The 23174-nt window shown below is 38.2% G+C and overlaps 1 pseudogene; it reads right to left on the bottom strand.

Annotated features, from left to right (window-relative positions):
• Positions 1–994: 994 nt before the first annotated feature.
• LOC128052003 (cytochrome P450 1A1-like) lies at positions 995–20671 on the bottom strand (annotated as a pseudogene).
• Between the last annotated feature and the right edge of the window lie 2503 nt (positions 20672–23174).

Raw genomic sequence — 23174 nt, 5'->3', positions numbered from 1 at the left:
ATTTGGAAAACCCAGTAGTGGCCACAGGACTGGAAAAGGTCAGTTTTCATTCCAATCCCAAAGAAAGGCAATGCTAAAGAATGCTCAAACTACCACACAATTGCACTCATCTCACATGCTAGTAAAGTAATGCTCAAAATTCTCCAAGCCAGGCTTCAGCAATATGTGAACTGTGAACTGCCAGATGTTCAAGCTGGTTTTAGAAAAGACAGAGGAACCAGAGATCAAATTGCCAACATCCACTGTATCATCAAAAAAGCACGAGAGTTCCAGAAAAACATCTATTTCTGCTTTATTGGCTATGCCAAAGATTTTGACTGTGTGGATCACAATAAACTGTGGAAAATTCTGAAATAGATGGGAATTCCAGACCACCAGACTTGCCTCTTGAGAAATTTGTATGCAGATCAGGAAGCAACAGTTAGAACTGGACATGGAACAGACTGGTTCCAAATAGGAAAAGGAGTCCGTCAAGGCTGTATATTGTCACCCTGCTTATTTAATTTATATGCAGAGTACATCATGAGAAATGCTGGGCTGAAAGAAGCACAAGCTGGAATCAAGATTGCCAGGAGAAATATCAATAACTTCAGATATGCAGATGACACCACCCTATGGCAGAAAGTGAAGAGGAAGTAAAGAGCCTCTTGATGAAAGTGCAAGAGGAGAATGAAAAAGTTGGCCTAAAGCTCAACATTCAGAAAACGAAGATCATGGCATCTGATCCCATCACTTCATGGCAAATAGATGGGAAACAGCGGAAACAGTGTCAGACTATTTTGGGGGGCTCCAAAATCACTGCAGATGGTGATTGCAGCCATGAAATTAAAAGACACTTACTCCTTGGAAGGAAAGTTATGAACAACCTAGATAGCATATTCAAAAGCAGAGACATTACTTTGCCAACAAAGGTCGATCTAGTCAAAGCTATGGTTTTTCCCGTGGTCATGTATGGATGTGAGAGTTGGACTGTGAAGAAAGCTGAGCACCGAAGAATGGATGCTTTTGAACTGTGGTGTTGGGAGAAGACTCTTGAGAGTCTCTTGGACTGCAAGGAGATCCAACCAGTCCATTCTAAAGGAGATCAGTCCTGGGTGTTCATTGGAAGGAATGATGCTAAAGCTGAAACTCCAATACTTTGGCCACCTTATGGGAAGAGTTGACTCATTGGAAAAGATCCTGATGCTGGGAGGGATTGGGGGCAGGAGGAGAAGGGGATGACAGAGGATGAGATGGCTGGATGGCATCACTGACTCTATGTACATGAGTCTGAGTGAACTCCGGGAGTTGGTGATGGACAGGGAGGCCTGGCGTGCTGCGATTCATGGGGTCACAAAGTTGGACTCGACTGAGTGACTGAACTGAACTGAACTGGGAAGAAATAGAGAATTTCAATGTAGGAATATATGAATGTTTTTATAAAATTTGGTGCAAGTTTTCTTTCCTGAAAAACACTTGGGACCAGACACATTCTCTTTCACTCACATCGTGCAGTGGATAGTTTCTAGTCTGAACTTCATATACATGGTGTTACCCAAAGCCTCAAGGGGCTGTAGCTATTAATGCAAGAAAGGCCCAGAGTTATAAGTATCTATATGTACTGCGTCCAGTGGCACGGAATTTGCTTGCCAATATAGGAGACATAGTTTCAATCCCTGGGTTGGGAAGGTCCCCCAGGAGCAGGAGATGGCACCCACTCTACTACTCTTGCCTGGGAAAATTCCATGGCCAGAGAAGCCTGGCAGGCTACAATTCATGGGGCTGCAAAAAGTTGGGCACGAGTGAGTAACTGAGCATGCACATGCATGTAGCAGTATATCTAACTTCTATTACTTTTTTACTTTGTATATAATGACTTTAAAGATCTTACTCATCTTAGATTGCCACTGATATCCATTTGTTATCAATTGCTCTCTCTCATAATGAATTCTGCATGTAGGTTTCCAGATAATTAAAAAGGTTTATGTTAATTTTGTTGCTGTCCAGTCGCTATGTCATGTCCAATTCTCTACAACTCCATGGACTGAAGCATTCCAGGCTCCTCTGATCTTCACTATCTCCCAGAATTTGCTCAAATTCATGTCCATTGAGTCAGTGATGCTATCTAACCATCTCATCCTCTGCCACCCCCTTCTCCTTTGGCCTTCAGTCTTTCCCAGCATCAGGATCTTTTTCAATGAGTCTGTTCTTTGCATCAAGTAGCCAAAGTATTGGAGCTTCAGCTTCAGTGTCAGTCCTTCCAATGAATATCAGGGTTGCCTGGTTTGATCTCCTTGAAGTCCAAGAGACTCTCAAGAGTCTTCTCCAGCACCAAAATTTGAAAGCATAAATTTAAGTTATTCAATTAATTTATTTCAATATAAAATCGTGGTACAGTGTTGCTTCCAATTATATTTTTATAAAATAAATGACTATTTCCAGATAAATACACATAGTTAAAAATAGCTCATTGTTACATATTAAATGACAAAGAAAAGCTATTTCCATTTTGCTTTTAAACTTTCTTTTCCCAGTTTTAGTCTTATCCATGTGTCTAAAATTGCATAAACTGCAAACACAAATTTTCCAAAAGTGTAATAGTACACTAATTATGCCTTGGGAGCAGAGTCAAAGTGGAAATTAGCATTTTACAATACAGTGTGTTAAAATAAATGAATCATTTGCTAACTGTTGAAAAACACAACAAAAACAAGAGGTTCGATAAACACAATTCCTTAAAGAAAATACCGGATAAACAGCAAGATTCCTATTGTGTTCCTGTCATCCCCACTATTATTGCATACACAGATTTGATAGTTTCTAACAGAAAAAAATGTAAGAATACTTTCAATTTGACACACTGTCACGTGGATAATACAAACAATTTCAAAAGCTTTTACAAACAAGGACAGGCCTTCCAATTTGTTTATTCGAAGAATAATGCTGAATTTATGTGTACCTGGAAAAGAAAGATAAACTCCTAATTTTAATCCTCCAGGTCTGTCAGTTGTTTACTTTCTCCATTTCCATTGCGACATCCTGGTCAAGATGGTCCTTATCTAGATGGCCTTAGGTTGTTATCCATAAGTGCTCTCTGTATTTGAATTAGACCCCAGATAACGCTCTCATTTCCTGCTTGTATTTCAAGCCCTTTATAATGCAACTCCCCTTAAACCTTCAGTCTAAAGTAGTTTTTCACTGTCTATTTTATGTCCCTTATATGTCTTAGCTCATTAACAAGTTCAATTAAAAGAAGCACACAGTGCTGGGTACTATACTGAAAAAGTTTTAGTTGCTATCTTTTTTTCCTCCTAACATTTTATTAAGGTCTGAATTGTATCTCCTCCCTAAATTCTTATGCTGAAGTCTCAACCCCTAGTACCTCAGAATGTAACAGCATTAGGAGTTAAGATTTTTAAGGGTATAATTTAGGTAAAATGAGGCTATTAGGATGAGGCTTTAATTGAAGATAACTGTTGTCCTTAACAAAAAAAAGGAGAGACACAGGGATGTGTGGGCATAGACCAAAGGCCACCTGAGGACAGCCCATCTACAGACTCAAGAAACAGACTTCAGGAGGAACCAGTCCTGCCGGCGCCTTGTTCTTAGACCCCCAGCCTCCAGAACTGTGAGAAAACAAATGTCTGTTGTTAAAGCCATTCAGACTGTGGTATTAATATTTTGTTTCAGCAGCAGCCTTTGCAAACTAATACACATGTATATTTAGTAGGTTATCGAATGGAACTGATAACATTGGAAAAATACCAATTTGCCCTAAAGTTAAATTCATAATCCAGAAAACATAGAGCCAATATAAAAATGGATTTTGAAGACATCCCCTCTTTACATGCTTTCCCTCGTCTCTCCAAATCTAGCACAGCTCATCTATTATCCCATGGAATGTTCTCCGCTGCTCTGGGCAACTTTAACTCCCTTCTCTGGACCTCTTGAGTACCTAGTTCCGAGTCCAGTGGAAAGAAATATATTCAACATCAGAACTTTGTTCTTACTCTGACCCCAATGTTGAAAACTAATATCAGTATATTTGTCTATTGAAGCTGGCACAGAGGGAAAGAAGACAGAAGCCCCTTCCCGGAGTGCTCCATCTACCAGCGCTCATTCATTCCCTTCTCTATTGCTCACAGTGACACTTGGGACACCAGTGCATGAGACATGGGTTTAAAACCCTTGAATCACATTACAATTCATTATCTTAAAATATCCTCATATATGAGGAGGCAGGCTACACCATACACTTAAAAAACCACTACACTGGGATGGCATACAATGAACTGAACTGAGCTTAGAGGGACAAATTTTATTAATAAACTGCTTGCTAAGTGAATTTGAAGCCCCAAATTTTTCTAAATTAAACAAGAAAACTTCCATCTGGTCTGAGATTCTGAGAACAGGAACTACCTACCCATGGAACGGGGCTCTGCTTGAAGTTGGTATGGTTTTGGCTTCATGACTAATCCATATGTGGGTGTCAGGTCAAGCTCAGCCATGGGGCATTTCTTCAGTGTGAGCTGTTGCAGAACTGCGGTGATGAAAATGAACAGTTCATTTCGTGCAACCTCTTCTCTGAGACACTTCTGGATCCCCATTCCAAAAATGAAGACTTTCTCAATAAGACTTTTATTCAGTTCCCTGTTTTCATTCAGAAATCTCTCAGGTCTAAGCAAGTTGTGATTATCCCAAATAGTTCTGTATAAAATAGACAAAAATAAAAATTTTTAAAGACTTCGTTTTATCACTTTTGCTTTTGTTGCCAACTTCTCCATAATAATTTTGCTTTGGATAAGTCTTCCATACAAGTTCAGAACAATGTATATAAAGTTATATATACATATATCTGTGTGTGTGTGCATGTGGGTATGGTGCTTCCCGGGTGGTGCAGCAGTAAAGAATCTGTCTGCCAATGCAAATGTGGATTCAACCCTTGGGTCGGGAAGATCCCCCTGGAAAAGGAAATGGCAACTCACTCCAATATTCTTGCCTGGAAAATTCCATGGACAGAGAACCTGGCAGGCTACAGTCTAGGGGCTGAAAAGAGTTAGACATGACTGAGTATGCAAACGTATATGTATATAGTTATGGAAGTATATAATTAGATAATTATTGTGGATATATATGTCATTATTCCCTTTAATATGTTGACAGATTTAGTTATCATAAAACAGTACAATTATACCTATTTTTCACAAAAATGGTTTCTGGTTCATTAAATAGTGAATAAAATACATGAAATGTATTTTAGTTTTTTATTATTTTAAATGAATAATTCCACAAAAGTCTCAATAGAATATTACAAAATTGTGGTTAAATAAAAGGTAATAAATATTTTAATCTCCTTGGCTTTAAGCAAAACAGGAAGGATTAGACTATTGAGGCCACGCCTCTCACTCTGGTGCTCTTTCACTGTGTTTAGGAAATAACCTTCACACATTATCACAGAGAGGAGCCAGGTCTCCTGAAAGCAACTCTGACTGAGGGGGTTGCCCACATTTGGTTCTCCCTCCTCCTTCCATCTTTTGTTACAAGCATGGCATCAGGCTCATCTACAACTAATGATAGTGTATTACCTGCATCCTTAGCCATACATCAGAGACTCACCTGACTTCATAAAGAACTGGGTCTCTTTGTCGATAGATGTCACCCTCTTCCTAGGAGAAAAATTTGTTTTCTCTGCACTGGAGGTCATAGACCTGGAGGTTTACAAATAATATTCAGTCTTCCAACAAACTTAGTTTTGCTCTCATAATCTTTTAAAAGTAATTCATTGCTGCTAACATTTAAAAATCAGAAGATTCCACAAGAAAATCTCCATTTCTAACTAAAAGGGCTGATATCACTGCGATAATGTCCTGCTCACCAATAGTTTACTGGGTTGGATAGATACAACAGATGACCTCTCCCCACTGCTTCAACATACAATTCACTTTTCATATTTTCCATTGTTCAATGTGTGCTTGAACTTGTGACCTTTTAGATTAAACATGAATAATTTCCCCATAATATCAAGTCTTGAATTACATACTCATTTAACTTAAACAAGTGCCTTCTTACAAAGAGTATTTCTTTATTAGCACCTATGTTAACTGAGCTTATTTGCTCATTACTCAATAGTCAATATAATCACAAGTTCTTAGGATACTAGAACACTTGAGATACTTGGGGTTGTACTAACAGAAAATAAATGTCATTCAGTTTACATTGACTGTATTTCTTTTCATAGTGGGTTTAAAAATGTTTAGGTTTATCCAGTGTAATCACTGGGTGGAGAAGAGATGTATCAATCTCTCTGACAATAAGCTTTCCAGTGGGACAGACTATGTGCTGTATTCCACCAGTTTGCTGGTTACAGAGATCGTGAAGGTGCTATTAGGGGCACAGGATGATAACTTCCCTCCCTAAAAGCCTAGCATCTAAGCCATCAGTCAGATGAGGTCTTGGGTAAAGAGGAAGAAGCTATACAGAGTACTGTACATATGGCTAGCTGAGTGTATAAGAATGCAGTCTTGGGATTCCCTGTTGGTCCAGTGGTTAGGACTAGGTGCTTCTGCTGCTGGGGCCCAGGTTCGACCCTCAGGAGGGGAACTAAGATCTGGCAAGCCATGTACTGTAGCCAAAGGAAACCAAAAAAGAAAGAAAGAAAGAATGCAGTCTTTATCAGTTTGCTGGAAACATCAAGTCCTTACTACATGGAGCATATAATTTCCATCAAACCAGATTTGCATATTAAATAGGATTTGCACTGGATGTGAATCCTGCTTCTGTTACCTGCTGAAAATGTGATCTTAAACAATTTGCTCAACTGGGCTGAAAGTTTCTTCATCAGTAAAACTGGGATTATGATAGCACCACTATGTAGGATTACTCTTCAGGTCAGAGTAGATATATCTGAGCTTTTTGTACCCAGCACACAGTTATTGTTTTAGCTGCTAAGTCATGTCTGACTCCTTGCAACACCATGGACTATAGCCTGTCAGGCTCCTCTGTCCATGAGGTTCTCAGGCAAGAATACTGGAGTGGGATGGCTGCCATTTCTTTCTCCAGGGGATTTTCCAGACCTCGGGATCAAACCTCTGTCTCCCAGGTTGGCAGGGGGATTCTTTACTACTGAACTACTAGGGAAGCCCCTAGAACACAATCAGTTCAGTTCAGTCACTCAGTCGTGTCCAACTCTTTGTGACCCCATGAATCACAGCACACCAGGCCTCCCTGTCCATCATCATCTTCCAGAGTTCACTCAGACTCACGTCCATCGAGTCTGTGATGCCATCCAGCCATCTCATCCTCTGTCGTCCCCTTCTCCTCCTGCCCCCATCCCTCCCAGCATCAGAGTCTTTTCCAATGAGTCAACTCTTCACATGAGGTGGCCGAAGTACTGGAGCTTCAGCTTTAGCGTCATTCCTTTCAAAGAAATCCCAGGGTTGATCTCCTTCAGAATGGACTGGTTGGATCTCCTTGCAGTCCAAGGGACTCTCAAGAGTCTTCTCCAACACCACAGTTCAAAAGCATCAGTTCTTCGGCGCTCAGCCTTCTTCACAGTCCAACTGTGAAATGGACTGGACTTCCAGATGTGGAAGTCTCCACATCCATACATGACCACAGGAAAAACCACAGCTTTGACTAGACGGACCTTTGTTGGCAAAGTAATGTCTCTGCTTTTGAATATGCTATCTAGGTTGGTCATAACTTTTCTTCCAAGGAGTAAACGTCTTTTAATTTCATGGCTGCAGTCACCATCTGCAGTGATTTTGGAGCCCCCCAAAATTAAGTCTGCCACTGTTTCCACTGTTTCCCCATCTATTTCCCATGAAGTGATGGGACCGGATGCCATGATCTTTGTTTTCTGAATGTTGAGCTTTAAGCCAACTTTTTCGCTCTCTTCTTTCACTTTCATCAAGAGGATTTTTAGCTCCTCTTCACTTTCTGCCATAAGGGTGGTGTCATCTGCATATCTGAGGTTATTGATATTTCTCCTGGAAATCTTGATTCCAGCTTGTGTTTCTTCCAGTCCAACGTTTCTCATGATGTACTCTGCATAGTAGTTAAATAAGCAGGGTGACAATATACAGCCTTGACGTACTCCTTTTCCTGTTTGGAACCAGTCTGTTGTTCCATGTCCAGTTCTAACTGTTGCTTCCTGACCTGCATACAGATTTCTCAAGAGGCAGGTCAGGTGGTCTGGTATTCCCATCTCTTTCAGAATTTTCCACAGTTTATGGTGATCCACACAGTCAAAGGCTTTGGCATAGTTAATAAAGCAGAAATAGATGTTTTTCTGGAACTCTCTTGCTTGTTCCATGATCCAGCAGATGTTGGCAATTTGATCTCTGGTTCCTCTGCCTTTTCTAAAACCAGCTTGTACATCAGGGAGTTCACGGTTCACATATTACTGAAGCCTGGCTTGAAGAATTTTGAGCATTACTTTACTAGCATGTGAGATGAGTGCAATTGTGTGGTAGTTTGAGCATTCTTTAGCATTGCCTTTCTTTGGGACTGAAATGAAAACTGACCTTTTCCAGTCCTGTGGCCACTGCTGAGTTTTCCAAATTTGCTGGCATATTGAATGCAGCACTTTCACAGCATCATCTTTCAGGATTTGAAACAGCTCAACTGGAATTCCATCACCTCCACTAGCTTTGTTCGTAGTGATGCTTTCTAAGGCCCACTTGACTTCACATTCCAAGATGTCTGGCTCTAGATTAGTGATCACATCATCATGATTATCTGGGTCGTGAAGATCTTTTTTGTACAGTTCTTCCGTGTATTCCTGCCACCTCTTCTTAATATCTTCTGCTTCTCTAAATATTAGTTGTACTCTTCATTATTCCCACCACTGCCATCACCACCCATCAGTCTCATTTTTCACTGCCTGAGGTACTTTCAGCTCAGCCTGACCTTCTGTAATTGATATGGGCAAGCCTTTAGCTGCATTTTCTTCACAAATATTTAGAGTGCCTACTATGTGCCAGGCACCGACCTAGGTGCTTGGGTTGAGGAAAAAGAAAATAAACAAAGAGAGAGACACAGAGAGAGAAAAAACAAACCCCTGCTTAGTGGCTTACACACCAGTGGGGAATTTCAGGCTGCTTTTCAAATATGGGCTGGTCCTACCCATGTAGAGTGTGAGCCCATGAAGCCCTTGGCTCACATCTCTCCCTGTGAGCCCACTTTTGAAATTCGATTTATTCTGAATGAATTTGTATTAAGATTTCATCCTTCCCATTATCTGTGAAGAAAGAAAACTGAATTTCTCTCCAACTTTTTTCAAGAGAAACAGAGGGGATGAAGTTTGGTTAAGAAGAATGAAAACTTTTCCCAAATTAATAAAGAACAAACAAAGAACTAAGCAAATTTTATCTCAAGAAATAAATGCTGACTTCAGTTCAGTTCAGTCGCTCAGTCATATCTGACTCTTTGCGACCCCATGAACCGCAGCATGCCAGGCTTCCTTGTTCATCACCAACTCCCGGAGTCCACCCAAATCCATGTCCATTGAGTCAGTGATGCCATCCAACCATCTCATCCTTTGTCGTCCCCTTCTCCTCCTGCCCTCAATCTTTCCCAGCATCAGGGTCTTTTTCAATGAGTCAGCTCTTCACATCAGGTGGCTAAAGTACTGGAGTTTCAGCTTCAACATCACTCATTCCAGTGAACACCCAGGACTGATCTTCTTTAGGATGGACTGGTTGGATCTCTTTGTAGTCCAGGGGACTCTCAAGAGTCTTCTCCAACACCTAGTTCAAAAGCTAATGGTGACTTACTCATCATGATTTACTTGATACATATTAATAAAGGTGCATGTTTTCCTGGGAATGAAAGCCATGCAGAGTAGTGTCTGCTGTAGCACTATAAGAAAGAGAAATACAGCATTATAACACATCTTGCAAACTCAAATAACCCATCGCTAAGCTGCCTCCCACAAAGCATGGACTATATTTATAAATGCTATTTTCTACTGAAATAATGATATGACATTTTTATAAATGCCTATTCATTCATTAATTGATATATCTTTTCTGATCTCCATGTTTAGTCGCTCAATCATGTCTGACTCTTTGCAACCCTTTGGACTGTAGCCCACCAAGCTCCTCTGTCCGCAGTATTTCCCAGGCAGGATTACTTGAGTTGGTTGCCACTTCCTACCCCAGGGGATTTTCCTAAGCTAGGGACTGAACCTGTGTCTCCAGCACTGCAGGTGGATTCTTAACCACTGAGCCATTAAAGTTATTTTTTACTGTAATAATGATATGACATCTCTATAAATCTCCATTCATTCATTAATTGATGTATCTGCTGCTGCTGCTGCTAAGTCACGTCAGTTGTGTCAGACTCTGCATGACCCCATAGACGGCAGCCCACCAGGCTCCCCCATCACGGGGATTCTCCAGGCAAGAACACTGGAGTGGGTTGCCATTTCCTTCTCCAATGCATGAAAGTGAAAAGTGAAAGGGAAGTCGCTCAGTCATGTCCGACTCTTCGCGACCCCATGGACCGCAGCCTACCAAGCTCCTCTGTCCATGGGATTTTCCAGGCAAGAGTACTGGAGTGGGGTGCCATTGCCTTCTCCAGATGTATCTTATACCTATTGTCAAATTACTAATTTATTCTTTATTTTGTATTTGTTAGACATATTGAGCATTTAATACATTGAGGGCATTGCTATGAGCTAAAATTTCCAGAAAATCATCACAGTATTTCTATGACAGAGTTGGTCATAAGTAGACATGCAATTACAACCAGAAACTTTTAAGGAAATTATAAAGAATTTTCTTTGTATACAGTATATTTTTGTCTTTTACTAATAGATTAAAAAAATATACATCAGTTAGTACTTGATAGAAGTATCTGGCAATTGGAATAGAATTGGAACTAGGAAATCTGAATTCTAGTTATTGTTCTAAGTGAGATTTTGGGCAAATCTCATATCTACTCTATGATTTCATTTCCTAGCTGTGAAATGATATTAGTTGTACCTGGAGGAACTAAGTTGCTTCTAGAACAAGTATTTTATTTTTCTAGTGCCATGCTCAGATTTTATGCTTACTGTACACCTTTCCCCTTTATACTTCTGTGATTATGCATGGCTTAAATTGTCATGGTATGTTTCCATATGGTACTCCCTAACTTCCAAAATGGCCCTCATTCTCAGTGACATCTCAATGTGATAAGTTTGAGAATGGACACTGGACACAATTGTCTTAGCCACTTCTGGGTTCTCTCTTCTGATTACCCAACGTGTAGAGAAGATACATCTCATCTATAGTTATTAATGGACTAAACTGAGGAGCCAGTTTCATACTTCCCAGGAAGACTGCAGTCGTCCAATTTCAGCAGAGTATGAGTGGAAAAGCATGTCTAATTCAGGTGAAAACTATGACTAAGCCTCCGTAGTCTAGCTCTCAGCCAAACTGTGCAAACTAGTTCTGTTAATTTAGAAAGTTAATATTTGAAACTCTCTCTGACCTTTCATCTTGTAGTTGGTATTGAACTTTGGCAAATAATATGGATATTACTCATTGGATGTCCTCAAAACCCAACAAAGGATAAGACCAAAAAAGGGATGGACCTATTTGTTGGAAGGATTACCTGTTCCTATGTGTAGCCACTTGCCTTTCTCAGTACATTCCTGTCACTCCTCTGTGCATTCAGCTGCTCAAATTCTAATCCGTATAAAAAAGCACATGTTCCTACTCTTTGGAAACCTAGCATGTAAAATTTGATTTCACTAATATGAAAGTACGAGTGATTATATATTCTAAAGGAGGGCTCAATATATTAATGCATTCATTGTAGGGTTTCTCTTTCTATATATATGTTTCCAAAACTTCCCATATAAAAGTGCCTTTCTACACAACTTTTAAAGAGTGTATATCCAATAAATACTTATTAGGGTACTGTTTAACCTTCATGTGTGTGTACATATGGTATAAGTAATAGCAAAAATTTTGCCCCCTTTACCTAAGATTGTCCTATTTATTTTGCTTCAGTCTATTTCATTTTAACTTATTTTCTGCTTTTTGATCCCTTGTCCTTTTAGATGGAAAATAGTAAATATCCAAATATAGAATGGATTAGTCCCAAATGATATATATAAGATGCCTTTTATTAATAGGTTTGTGCTAAAATTCTTGGGTCATATCACACTACTCTCATTGGCCAATGCATCTGATCTTTTTAGTTTATATATTACTTCATTTCTTCACTTTTAATAATATAATGAATACCTATTTTCTAAAATATGTTTTCCCTATTAGTGAGGTCCTCAGATGTGTTTTCAGGATCCCAAAGTATATGATCACTTTCATTTCACCCCAAATGCCTGCGGTAAATTTGTTCTCTGTTCCTGATTAGTAAAGCTTGTAGATTGTATTCTTTTATGTAGTTCCCAAAGTCACCCTACGGAAGCCTTTGGGACAGAACTGCATCTTTAAATGTAGGCCCTTTTGGGGGGGCTTCCCTGATGGCTCAGATGGTAAAGAATCTGCCTGTAATGCAGGAGACTTGGGTTTGATCCCTCGGTCAGGAAGATCTCCTGGAGAAGGAAATGGCAAGCCACACCTGTATTCTTGCCTGAAGAATTCCATGAACAGAGGAGCCTGGTGGGCTATAGTACATAGGGTTGCAAAGAGTCAGACATGGCTCAGCAGCTAACACTTCCCTTTTCTATTAAGTTAAAGATGAAATCTGCTTCAACCAGAAAGGGGATCTGCAGGAAAGAGATCACTGTGAATAGGTAGCATCACATGTGAAATATGGAGAGCAAACTAGAGAGGCAAAATTCAGGGGACGGAGTGGCTAACTGTCTGGGTTTGACTGCTCAGCTAGTGGTCTTCCCCTTTGAGGTCCCTGGGCTGAGGCCACTGCATTCTGCTGTGCCAATTACCACATGCGGTGAGAGATATTCCCATACTTTGACTATTTAAAGATGGGAAGAGAAAAAAGCACTGAGTTTAATTTTTTTATTTTAACTATAAGGAATGGAAACAGTTTGAACTACTATAACTTAAGTTGTTTACATACATATTTAATAAAGCTTATCTACTTAGCCTATACTGGCATGACTTTGGGAGCTGGAGAGTCTGGCATAAAGTTTAGTAAACTTTCAAATACCTATAAATGTATACTCTGTTCAATCTATTTGTGGCAACACTAGCTTCCTCCATCTATTATCTAGCAAAATTCTTAGCTATTGAAAATGAAGCCACATCACATTAGCAGGTGGCTAAGACTGCTCATGGGGGTAAGTTAAGTGAGTCTGTATGACTCTTAATAGCCAAATATAAATTATGGTTAGATTATCCATTGCTCCAAATTTCAATAGTCTTTCCTCCCCTTAATTAGTAAATATACGGTGAAAGTTAATGGCATCATAATTTAGTTATGGAAAACATTCACATAATTTCCCTTGCTCTAGTTTAAATTTCATTAAAGAGTTTCAAAATAAAATAAAATATTAAAATAATATTAACATAATATAGATTTTAAAGAACTTCCTTCATTCATTCTAATGCTTTAGGTTCTACACTCCTCCCATACCACTTTTGGAACAGTTGTTATCCAAAAGGAGAAGCATATCCTTACCAATGAGGAATAGTAAAAAGGAGAAAGGAGGTATAAAAGCTTCTGTGTAGGGTAAAATTTTCCTGTCTTCAAATCTGGGTGATTTCATCGCAATGTTTCCATCTGAGGGAAAAAAAAGCTTTTTAAAATTTTAATTTAAGATGAAAATATACTCATAATAATTATATTTTCATCTGAAAGCATGTTACCAATTTCTTCTTGAATTTTGACTTGAATTTCTGGATAGTATACCAAATAAAGAAGGCTCCAAAATATACATGTTGATATTATTTCAAACCGTGAAAATAAAGAGAAAGTGTACCTTGGAAAAAGGTATTAGCAAAATCAGATTTCAATTTACTTTGTATTTGGATACTAAGAATCCAAGGAAAATAATTTACATACAACTGCTCATTAACAATTATTATACATTTTTATAATTATTATTTACAAATACAATTGTATTTGTAATTTGTATTTATAAATATAATTATAAGTTGTATTTGCAAATACAATTATTATACATTAAGGTTTATTTCAAAATACAGGCTTAATATCTTGCCCATTAGATTACCCGCTATCAATAAAATGTTGGTGAGAATACAGAAAACATGGAACTCTAATGTATTGATGGTAGAGATGTAAAATGATGAAATCACTATAGAAAACAATATGAAGAGCTCTCAAAATATTTAAAAAAGAATTACCATGTGACCGATCAACCTCACTTCTCAAAATATACTCAACACAGTTGAAAAAATGGACTTAAAAAGATAATGTAAATCTATGTTCATGGTAGCATTATTCACAACAGTCAAGAGATGGAAACAATCCACACATCCATTCATAGACAACTGGATAAATAAAATATGGTATATACGCGCAATAGAACATTTTGCAGCCTTTAAAAGGAGATGGTGCCACTTGCTATGATATGGATGAACCTCAAGGACATTATGCCAAATGAAACAACTTAGTCACAAAAGGAAAATACTGTGTGATTCCACTCATATGAGGTATTGTCATCAAAATCATAAAAACAGATTAGAAAGTTAGGTGCCTAGGGTTGGCAGGAGAGAGGAGGGCAAATTGGGGTTTAATAGGCATAGAATTATAGTTTTAAAAGACGAAAAAGTTCTAAAAATCTGTTGCACAACAATGTGAATATACATGACACTATTGAATTGTACACATAAAAATATTTAGGATAGTAAATTTAATCTAAGGGGCTTGCAACCACAATAAAAAATAAAATTAAAAAAATTTTAATGTACAGATATTACTATAAGGCAAATTAAAACACTGGAAATAGCTCAGTACAAAATAAACCATTGTTATAATGGCTATGATCTATATGTAATAATAATATCTTAAACCATAAATAGCTATTGAATGCTTATTCTGTTCTATGCTCATTTCACTGAGGAGAGAGCTGTGCCTCAAAGACTTTATGGACCTTGCTTAAGGTGACTCAACTCAGAAGAGACAGGTGGGATGTAAACATGGACTTACCTGGCTTCAAGGCCATAAGTTTGTATTAGTGCATAATGGAAGGTTGAGTACATTCAGTTTTTGAAATACTAACTTTTAGTGAAGTTATTTTATTTTAAAAATTCATTCTTTAGACACAGTGTCTTCACTTTTGATGTCATCTATACATTGGTAAGATGCTTTTCATTTATTATGAAAATTAAAGCTAAAACTCTATATAAAACTTCATCTTTTCTCAAGGATGACTTTACATCAGAGAATGTGATCAGTTTTCTTGAAAACCTACAGTCAGAAATATCACATTAAACAGTTTTTCTAGGCTGTTCTAATTATAAATTCAATTCAGTGATGACCTAACGGTTCAGATGGCAAAGGCTTTGCCTGCAGTGTACGAGACCAGGGTTCGATCCCTGGGTTGGGAAGACCCTCTGGAGAAGGAAATGGCTATCCCCTCCAGTATTCTTGCCTGGAAAATTCCATGGACGGAGGGGCCTGGCAGGCTACAGTTCATGGGGTTGCAAAGAGTCAGACATGACTGAGTGACTAACACTATTGCCAACATTATAAACGTTATTTGTGTTTTCTACCAAATCTTACAAAATCTAGTAACAAAAATTAATGGTTAAATCAATATAACATTTAAGGTTTTCATGATGATGATGACAACAATAACAGTGATAATTCCAAATACTGACCCCATTTGAAATGGGGGCTGTCATCAGTCCCACTCTAGAGATGAGAAACATGCAGCACAGAGATGGTTAAATATTTTACCAGGCCCACACAGGAGACAACGTGAGCCTCTAATTCAAATTTGTGGTTTCACTGAACTGGGACTTCAGAATTTGTTTGTTCTCTAAACAACCTTGCATCACAACATGTGCAAGAAATACACCCAAACTTAGCTTCAGAGCAAAGAGAACTCCTTCCCAAACATCTCTTCTTAAGACCTGGTTTTACATCTTTGGAACAGGGCAATCTCTTGTAGTGAGCCTGTAGATTCAATAGTTCTTATGCCATAAAATTTCTAACATGACTTCATAATGCAAGGAATTATCCTGAAAATAAATTGCCCACATGGATTTGCCAACAATGGCATCTATAGTATCATACAGCATGTTACAAGAACATGGAATTCTATTCAGAATACACTGTCTCTATTTGTTGTTAAAAGAAAACAAAACAAGTCATGAATTCTGCATAATGGATTTTGCACACTGTAGAGCCATGAACATTATATCCAAGACCTAGGACTATTTGGATAAATATCAGGATTCAGATTTTGATCATCCTGAACTTTTCTTTTTATATCAAGGCTTAAGCAACCTATTATTTATTTTGGCATGAGGAAAAATAATACAAACAAACAAATGCCTCTGTTTACAAAGGAAATTCAGGAACACAAATATGTAGATCCTAGGAAAAAAAGTGAACCCAATCGCCAATAGCTATGGCATAAAGAAGAAAAGATAATACAAGTCTGAAGAATACTCCACCTAAAATGAAACTTAAAACACCTTTAGAATTTTGCTGTTGTTGCTGTTATACTAAGGGAATTTGCCTTCTACAGTCTAATATCTTATAAGAGTATAATAAATATAAGAGTGTCAGCACAAATAATAAACAACCTATGACAGGAATAGAAGAGAGGTTTTCTTAAAAAAAGATTTTTGATGTGGACCATTTTAAAGCCTTTACTGAATTTGTCAAAATATTACATCACAAGGCATGTGGGATCTTAGCTCTCCAACCAGACAACTGGACTGCCAGGGAAGTCCCTAGAACAGAGTTTCATTTGAGCTAAACTGAGGACTGTAGCCCAGGAGACAGATTCAAGAAGCACTTGAATTGTGTTTCCCCAGAATTAAAATGGGGAAAGTTTGTATAGGAAAAAACTGCAAAGTTACATAAGGTGTCTGTCAAGAATTATGGCTGGAGTTGGCAAGAAGTAAGTGTGGTTGTTAAGCAAGGATTGCCTAGGGTCCGAAATAGTTGCTTAGTTACAAGAAACCTTCAAACCATAAGTTTGTAGCTGGCAGCTACTAGCAGATATTGTTTTGAAAACTGCTGGTGTTGTCCTTGAGTTTGATATAGCACAGAAAATTCAAGTTCTCAGTGATGCAGGAACGTGTCTGAAACAATGTCCACAATGACTGTCCAGCTCCATTACAGATTCCTGAACCACAGTTTTATATTTTGTCAGAACAAAGAACAAATATCAAACATAAGAGAGGTACATCCTTCAAGGTTTCAGTGAGTCAGCATGACATGGTGTCTGAGAAGGAAATTTCATCTTCGAAGGAGTGCTAGAATTGGTATCATAGGAAGGGGGTGATATATTACCCCTATCTTCAGAGTGTATAAGTCTTTTCAGTCATGTCTAAATCTTTGCAACTTTATGGACTGTATGTAGCCCACCAGGCTCTTTGTCATGGGATTCCCCAGGCAAAAATACCTGAATGGGTCGCTATGCCCTCCTCCAAGGGATCTTCCCAACCCAGGGATGGAACCTGCGTCTCAGGTCTCCTGCATTCAGAGGTGGATTGTTTACTGCTGAGTCATTTGGGAAGCCCTATACAAACTTGAGCACAAAGCTGAAGCCAAATCATGTGCCCACCATGATAACTTCCCCAGACCTCAATACCTGAAAATTGCTTCCATCAATAGGTAAAAAAGGTTTAAGAAGAAAAAAAAAACTATGAAGTGTTAAGAGTGATAGTGGTGTGATGGCGATATAAATTATCTTCCTGAAAAGGATATTGAAAATCTGTATGAAAAACTCAAGAATTCTTTTATTATGTGACCCAGAAATTCTGCTTCATAACATAAGAGTACAATGAAAAAGGAGACAAAATTGATGCACAAAGATGGTCATCTTAGCATTGGCAAGATATTCAATATCTGCATTACTGAGACACGGACTAGTAAAACATGGGGAGGGTACAGACCATGGAGTACTATGCAGTTGTTAGAAGCAGCAAATTAGAAATACACCTGACAATCATGATTGGATCTTAAAAATATAGGGTTTCATGAAAAAGATTAGAAAGGAGATGCAAATAACAATGGTAATTTACATATGTTAAAGATCATGATAAACATAAGAATATACACTAGTACATGAAAATATAAAATATAAAATCAAGCGCATTTTATAAGAATACATAAGACAAAAAAACAGTACTTAAACAGATTAAGAATAAATGTCAATGGGTTGGGAAAGGGACTGGGTGTGGGACGTAGACTTAAGAGTAGTAAATGGCCAATATCAAAAGAGGGAAATACTTTATAGCAGAAAACAGAAAATTGTGATTAACTGTCATTCACCTTAAATACTGATAAATAGTCGTACATACCAGCTCCAAAGAGGTCACTCACAGTGCTTAAAATTTCATCCTCATTTAAGGTGGTGGTTTTGGTGACAGCGTATTTGTTGTGGCATGCATTAATCAGAGCATCAGTGATATCTTGGATATGGTCTTGAGGACACAAACCTTAACATGATTATTCATCCCTTCTTACATTTTACAGCACATATGACTCTCATGCAGGAAGAGCCCTATTACCATGTAACTTGAAATGAACCCAATTAACTTGAGAATGTAAAGAATATAAGTAGATCATTTTAAATCTTGCAGCTAATTTTGCTTGTCAGTGGTAATGCTCAATCATAAAAGAGTGTAGTGAAGAAAACCAAGTTACCAAACTCAATTTTCTTCTTAAAAGTTTTTTTTTTCAATCAATAAAGCATATGCCTATGTCTGGAAGCACACTTAGAAAAATCAGAGGTTAACTTATAGAGAAAATGCTAAGCAATAGATATAAGAGATTTTCAAACCTATTGTAAGAATTTTACTATGACCACCATGTAAAAGGAGGTGGGATTGGAATAGGTTAGGGAGTATGAAAAAAATTTTATGAATTTCACAAACTTTTTTATTTACAGTATCTGATCTAGAATTCCAAGCTGGTACCTTGATACAGATTGTTTTCTGCCCATTCCTTTTAATCAGATGGGACTTAAGTCCTCATTCTCTTCATTTGTTCAATTATCTACTTTTTCATGTTTTCCCCCGCAATGCTTTACTCTCAGGAAATAGTTCCCTAACAACTAGGATTTTTTCTAGTATTTACATAATTCGAGAGAGAAATTTTCTTTTTGTGGACCATCAAATTGGGCCAAAAACATTTCAATGGCCTCACAAAAAGGTTTGCTTCTGTCATCTGGAAAACATTCCTACATGTGTTATGATCTCAAAGTTCATTTCTCCATAGGAAAGAAACTCAAGGGGGATATGAGACTAAACTGGAAGCTTCCTATAGGACATTCCTTATTATTAAAAGAACTTTCTGAAAAAACTATGCTGATACTTTTAAGACCTCATAGTTTCAGAGATAAAATTAGAGAAACAAAATTATTGGGTCATTTCTTCAGGAAACCCATTTACATGTTGATCATCATTTATCAGCCAAGGACAGATTCATATTTCAAGTATGCACCTTATCTACACAGTATGGAAATTCTGAGATTTCAAAAAATTCAAAGTTCTTTTTTGGGTCCCTACATGAGAACTAAGTAATACTGCCCTATAATCTCTCTGACTGGACTTCACATTTATTAATGGTTTGGGTGAGGTTCATTATGGAAAAACTACAGTAAAAGGACCAAGGTACTACATACAACTGTCTGAGCTCTCAATGCATTTCACAACTTATTTTTTTCCTTCTCACCAAATCCCTTGTCGCGTCATGCATTTAAACCCTTACCTTATAGTGTAAGATGATCTGGTACATGTAGAGCAATGCCTGATAGAGAATAAATAGAGAGAGTAGTAATAAATAGCAGAGGATAAATGCCTGATTCGGGGCATGATAAAACTCCTGGGGAGCATTTATAGTTTGCAAAGGAAGGTATCTGAAAGATGGTATGAAAACAGCAGGATTTGTGGCACTGGAGGCCTTGAGTAAGTCATCATCTGTTTTAACAATTCTAAGAAACTCCTCATCACTGTGGTCATATCTCTTGCCAAAGCAAAGGGTACAGATAACATTGGCCATAGCACAGGTAATAGCACTTCTAGGTTCAAAGCTGCCACTCTTGGAAGTCAATTCTGTAAAGACTTTTACCAGCTCAGAGACTTCCTCGATGACATGTTCCTCAAGTAAGCAAGAGCAGGTGGAGGATTTTGCTTCTGATTTTACAAACATTTTCTAAAGCATTGGAAGCAATTTTCTTATGAAGTTTCCAGTTCTCCCCATTGAAAGCATAAGACTCTTCATTGTGCCAGGAAAGAAAAGGTATACACATTAGTTCAGGCTCCAAAATGCTCTCCATGTTTGAGTAGCACTTCTTTCACCATTTCCATCCCATTCACCACCAGGACAGGTACCATGCCAAGTTTGATGAGAAAGATATCTCCATATTTCTTCCTCATTTCCATGAATGTAAGGTAAGGATGGTCTCCAAGCTGAAGAAGATTTTCCACAATGGAGAGGGACCATGGGCTAGGAGGAAACAACTCCTTTCTCCCTTTGTTTCCTAGTTCTCTTACAAAACAAAAACCATCACCAAAATTATGAGAGAAGTGGTCACCTCTCCAGAAGTGACTGCCATGCCGAACATCATTTTCAGGTATAAAACACCTAAAATAGAAAAATTTAACCATCATTTTTTGCTATTCTAAGCATAGACTAAGTAGTCTTTCTCCATGTAAACATTTAGGAGAAAAGTACAGACTCTTTATATTTAGATGAAAACTATTATTAAACAATGCACCAAGAGGGTAAAATTAAATTCTTCTAAAATTCACTGTATGTCTATCTCAATTCTATTATTTTCATGATCCTAACCATCAGACTAAATCCTTTCATGTCAGTTGTTGACATCATGGACAGAAGAAGAGGATAACTCACTGTAGGATGCAGCCTGGTGGGTGGCAAATGGATTGAGGCTACAGAACCTGATTTCCTATTCATTAGCTGGGGGAATCTTCATCCTGTCACTAATCTAAGTGCATCCCAGTTGTCTCATCTGTGTTCTACTTAACAAAAATTATTCATACATTTTCTCAACAAATATTTATTGAACACCTAAATGTCAGGCACTGAAAAATACAAAACAAAATTTCACAGATTAAGGAGGAAACTAGAAGAACAAAAATAAGATTACAAAGTAATAAGTGCTATAAAAAAACTGTGTAGAGTGCCATCTGTCATTGTGTGAGGGTGAAGTGCAGTCATCATTAAAAAGTACTTGGGTAAGGCTTCCCAACTGGCTCAGGAGTAAGAGTCTATTGGCCAGTGCAGGAGACATGGGTCTGATCTCTGATCTGGGAAGATGCCCCGTGCATCAAAGCAACTAAACCCAAATGCTACAACTATTGAGCCTGGGCTCTAGAGCCTGGGAGCCACAACTCAGCCCACGTGCCAAAACTCTTGAAGCCCGGGTGCCCTAGAGTCCATGCTCCGTGACAAAAGAAGCTACTGCAGTGAGCAGCCAGAACACTGCAGGGAAGAGTAGCCCTCACTCTCTGCAGCTAGAGAAATGCCCATGCAGCAACAAAGACCCAGCATGGCCAAAAATAAATAAACAAATAAAATTATTTTTTTTTAAGTACTTGGTGAATTACAAGCCATTTAGTAGAAACCTAATTGGCTGTCTGTCTAGTCTGTTCTTAAACTTCTCAGCCTGCTTGTAAAAGAGACTTTCTGAAGCAATTCTACTGGTTTGAAACCTGCCTGTATAGTCACAAATGGTTGATCCAAGGATAAGCCTTCAGTCCAAGATGAACCTTAGGAATATGAAACTGGGACTGTGAAGGTTCATCTTCTCTTTGGGCAGCTAGGTCTATAAGACATAAATCTGAAAATAAAACGGGGACATTTCACCTACCAGGAGGACCTGAGAAACTGTGAGAAAAGGTCTGAAAAATAAATGAAGTAAAAAGGAAAAGAAATAAAAGATAGAGAGTGGTCTCATGACCTTGTATTCACTGTTTCTAGTATCTTCATGAGATTTTGTCCTCAGACTGAATTCTTTTCTGTTTAAACTAGCTAAAACTGGTTTCTGTCACCAAGAGGGTCATACCTCTCTCTCCTGCAAAATAAAGTTTAACAGACATGAAGAATATTTTTGTTAGTTATTGCATTTTTACGATTTTATCTATTTATCTGCCTGCACTGGGTCCTCATTGCAGGACCAGCTTTCTCTAGCTGTGGCGAATGGGGGCTAGTCTTCCTTGCAGTGCTCAGGCTTCTCATTGTGGTGGCTTCTCTTGTTGCAGAGCACGGACTCAAGACACCTGGCCTTTGGTAGCTGCAGCACACAGGCTCACCAGTTGCAGTGGGTGGCTCCAGGGTGTGAGTGCTTCAGTACTTGTGGCACATGGGCTATGTTCCTTTACGGCATACGCAATCTTCCCAGACAAGGGTTCGAATTGAACCCATGTCCTCTGCATTGGCAGGCAGATTTCTATCCACTGTGCCACAAGGGAAGTCCAGATATTGTATTTTATAGTAACTACAGAGAGAATTCAAAACTTTCTCTCCCTTGAAAGAATATAACTGAATTTCACACTTGGCAAATTAGTTCTTGAGACAAATAACATTGGTGGGCAGTATACTCATTGGCCAGTGAAAATATCCAGTTCTTTTTTGGTTTTTGAGTATGCCAGCACTCAATTTAACATATATGAAATACATAGATACATATACACACTGAGAGGCATCCTTGCTAGCAGCAATGAATTTGTTTTTCAGTTCAGAAGAAAATGATAGGGTGGTAAAAAGCACTACATTTACATTCTACTTAAAAGAAAAAGCACCAGGGACCAAAGAAATGTGTATCTTAACTCTCCCACCCTGAAATTGCAAGAAAAACCTTGTTACTTATCTTATGTGATTGTTTCACCTTTCCAAGTTGACAGATAAAATGTGGCTAATTACACTCACTTGGTTGGCATTGTTTCCTAAGGAATGAACTTAAGGGTTGAAAGTTAAAGATCAACTTCTTTTCATGGGGGGAAAAATGTGCAGTTAAACTAGCAAGAAAACTTGAGTCCCTAATCAATGCAACAGCTGCAGTTTGCAAAACTTTCTTTCTCTCTCAGTTCAGGAAGAAAACAGTGAGA

Source organism: Budorcas taxicolor, chromosome 8, assembly GCF_023091745.1.
Source record: "Budorcas taxicolor isolate Tak-1 chromosome 8, Takin1.1, whole genome shotgun sequence".
In the NCBI taxonomy this organism is placed as follows: Eukaryota; Metazoa; Chordata; class Mammalia; order Artiodactyla; family Bovidae; genus Budorcas; species Budorcas taxicolor.
This window is presented reverse-complemented; position numbering and strand designations above follow the sequence as displayed.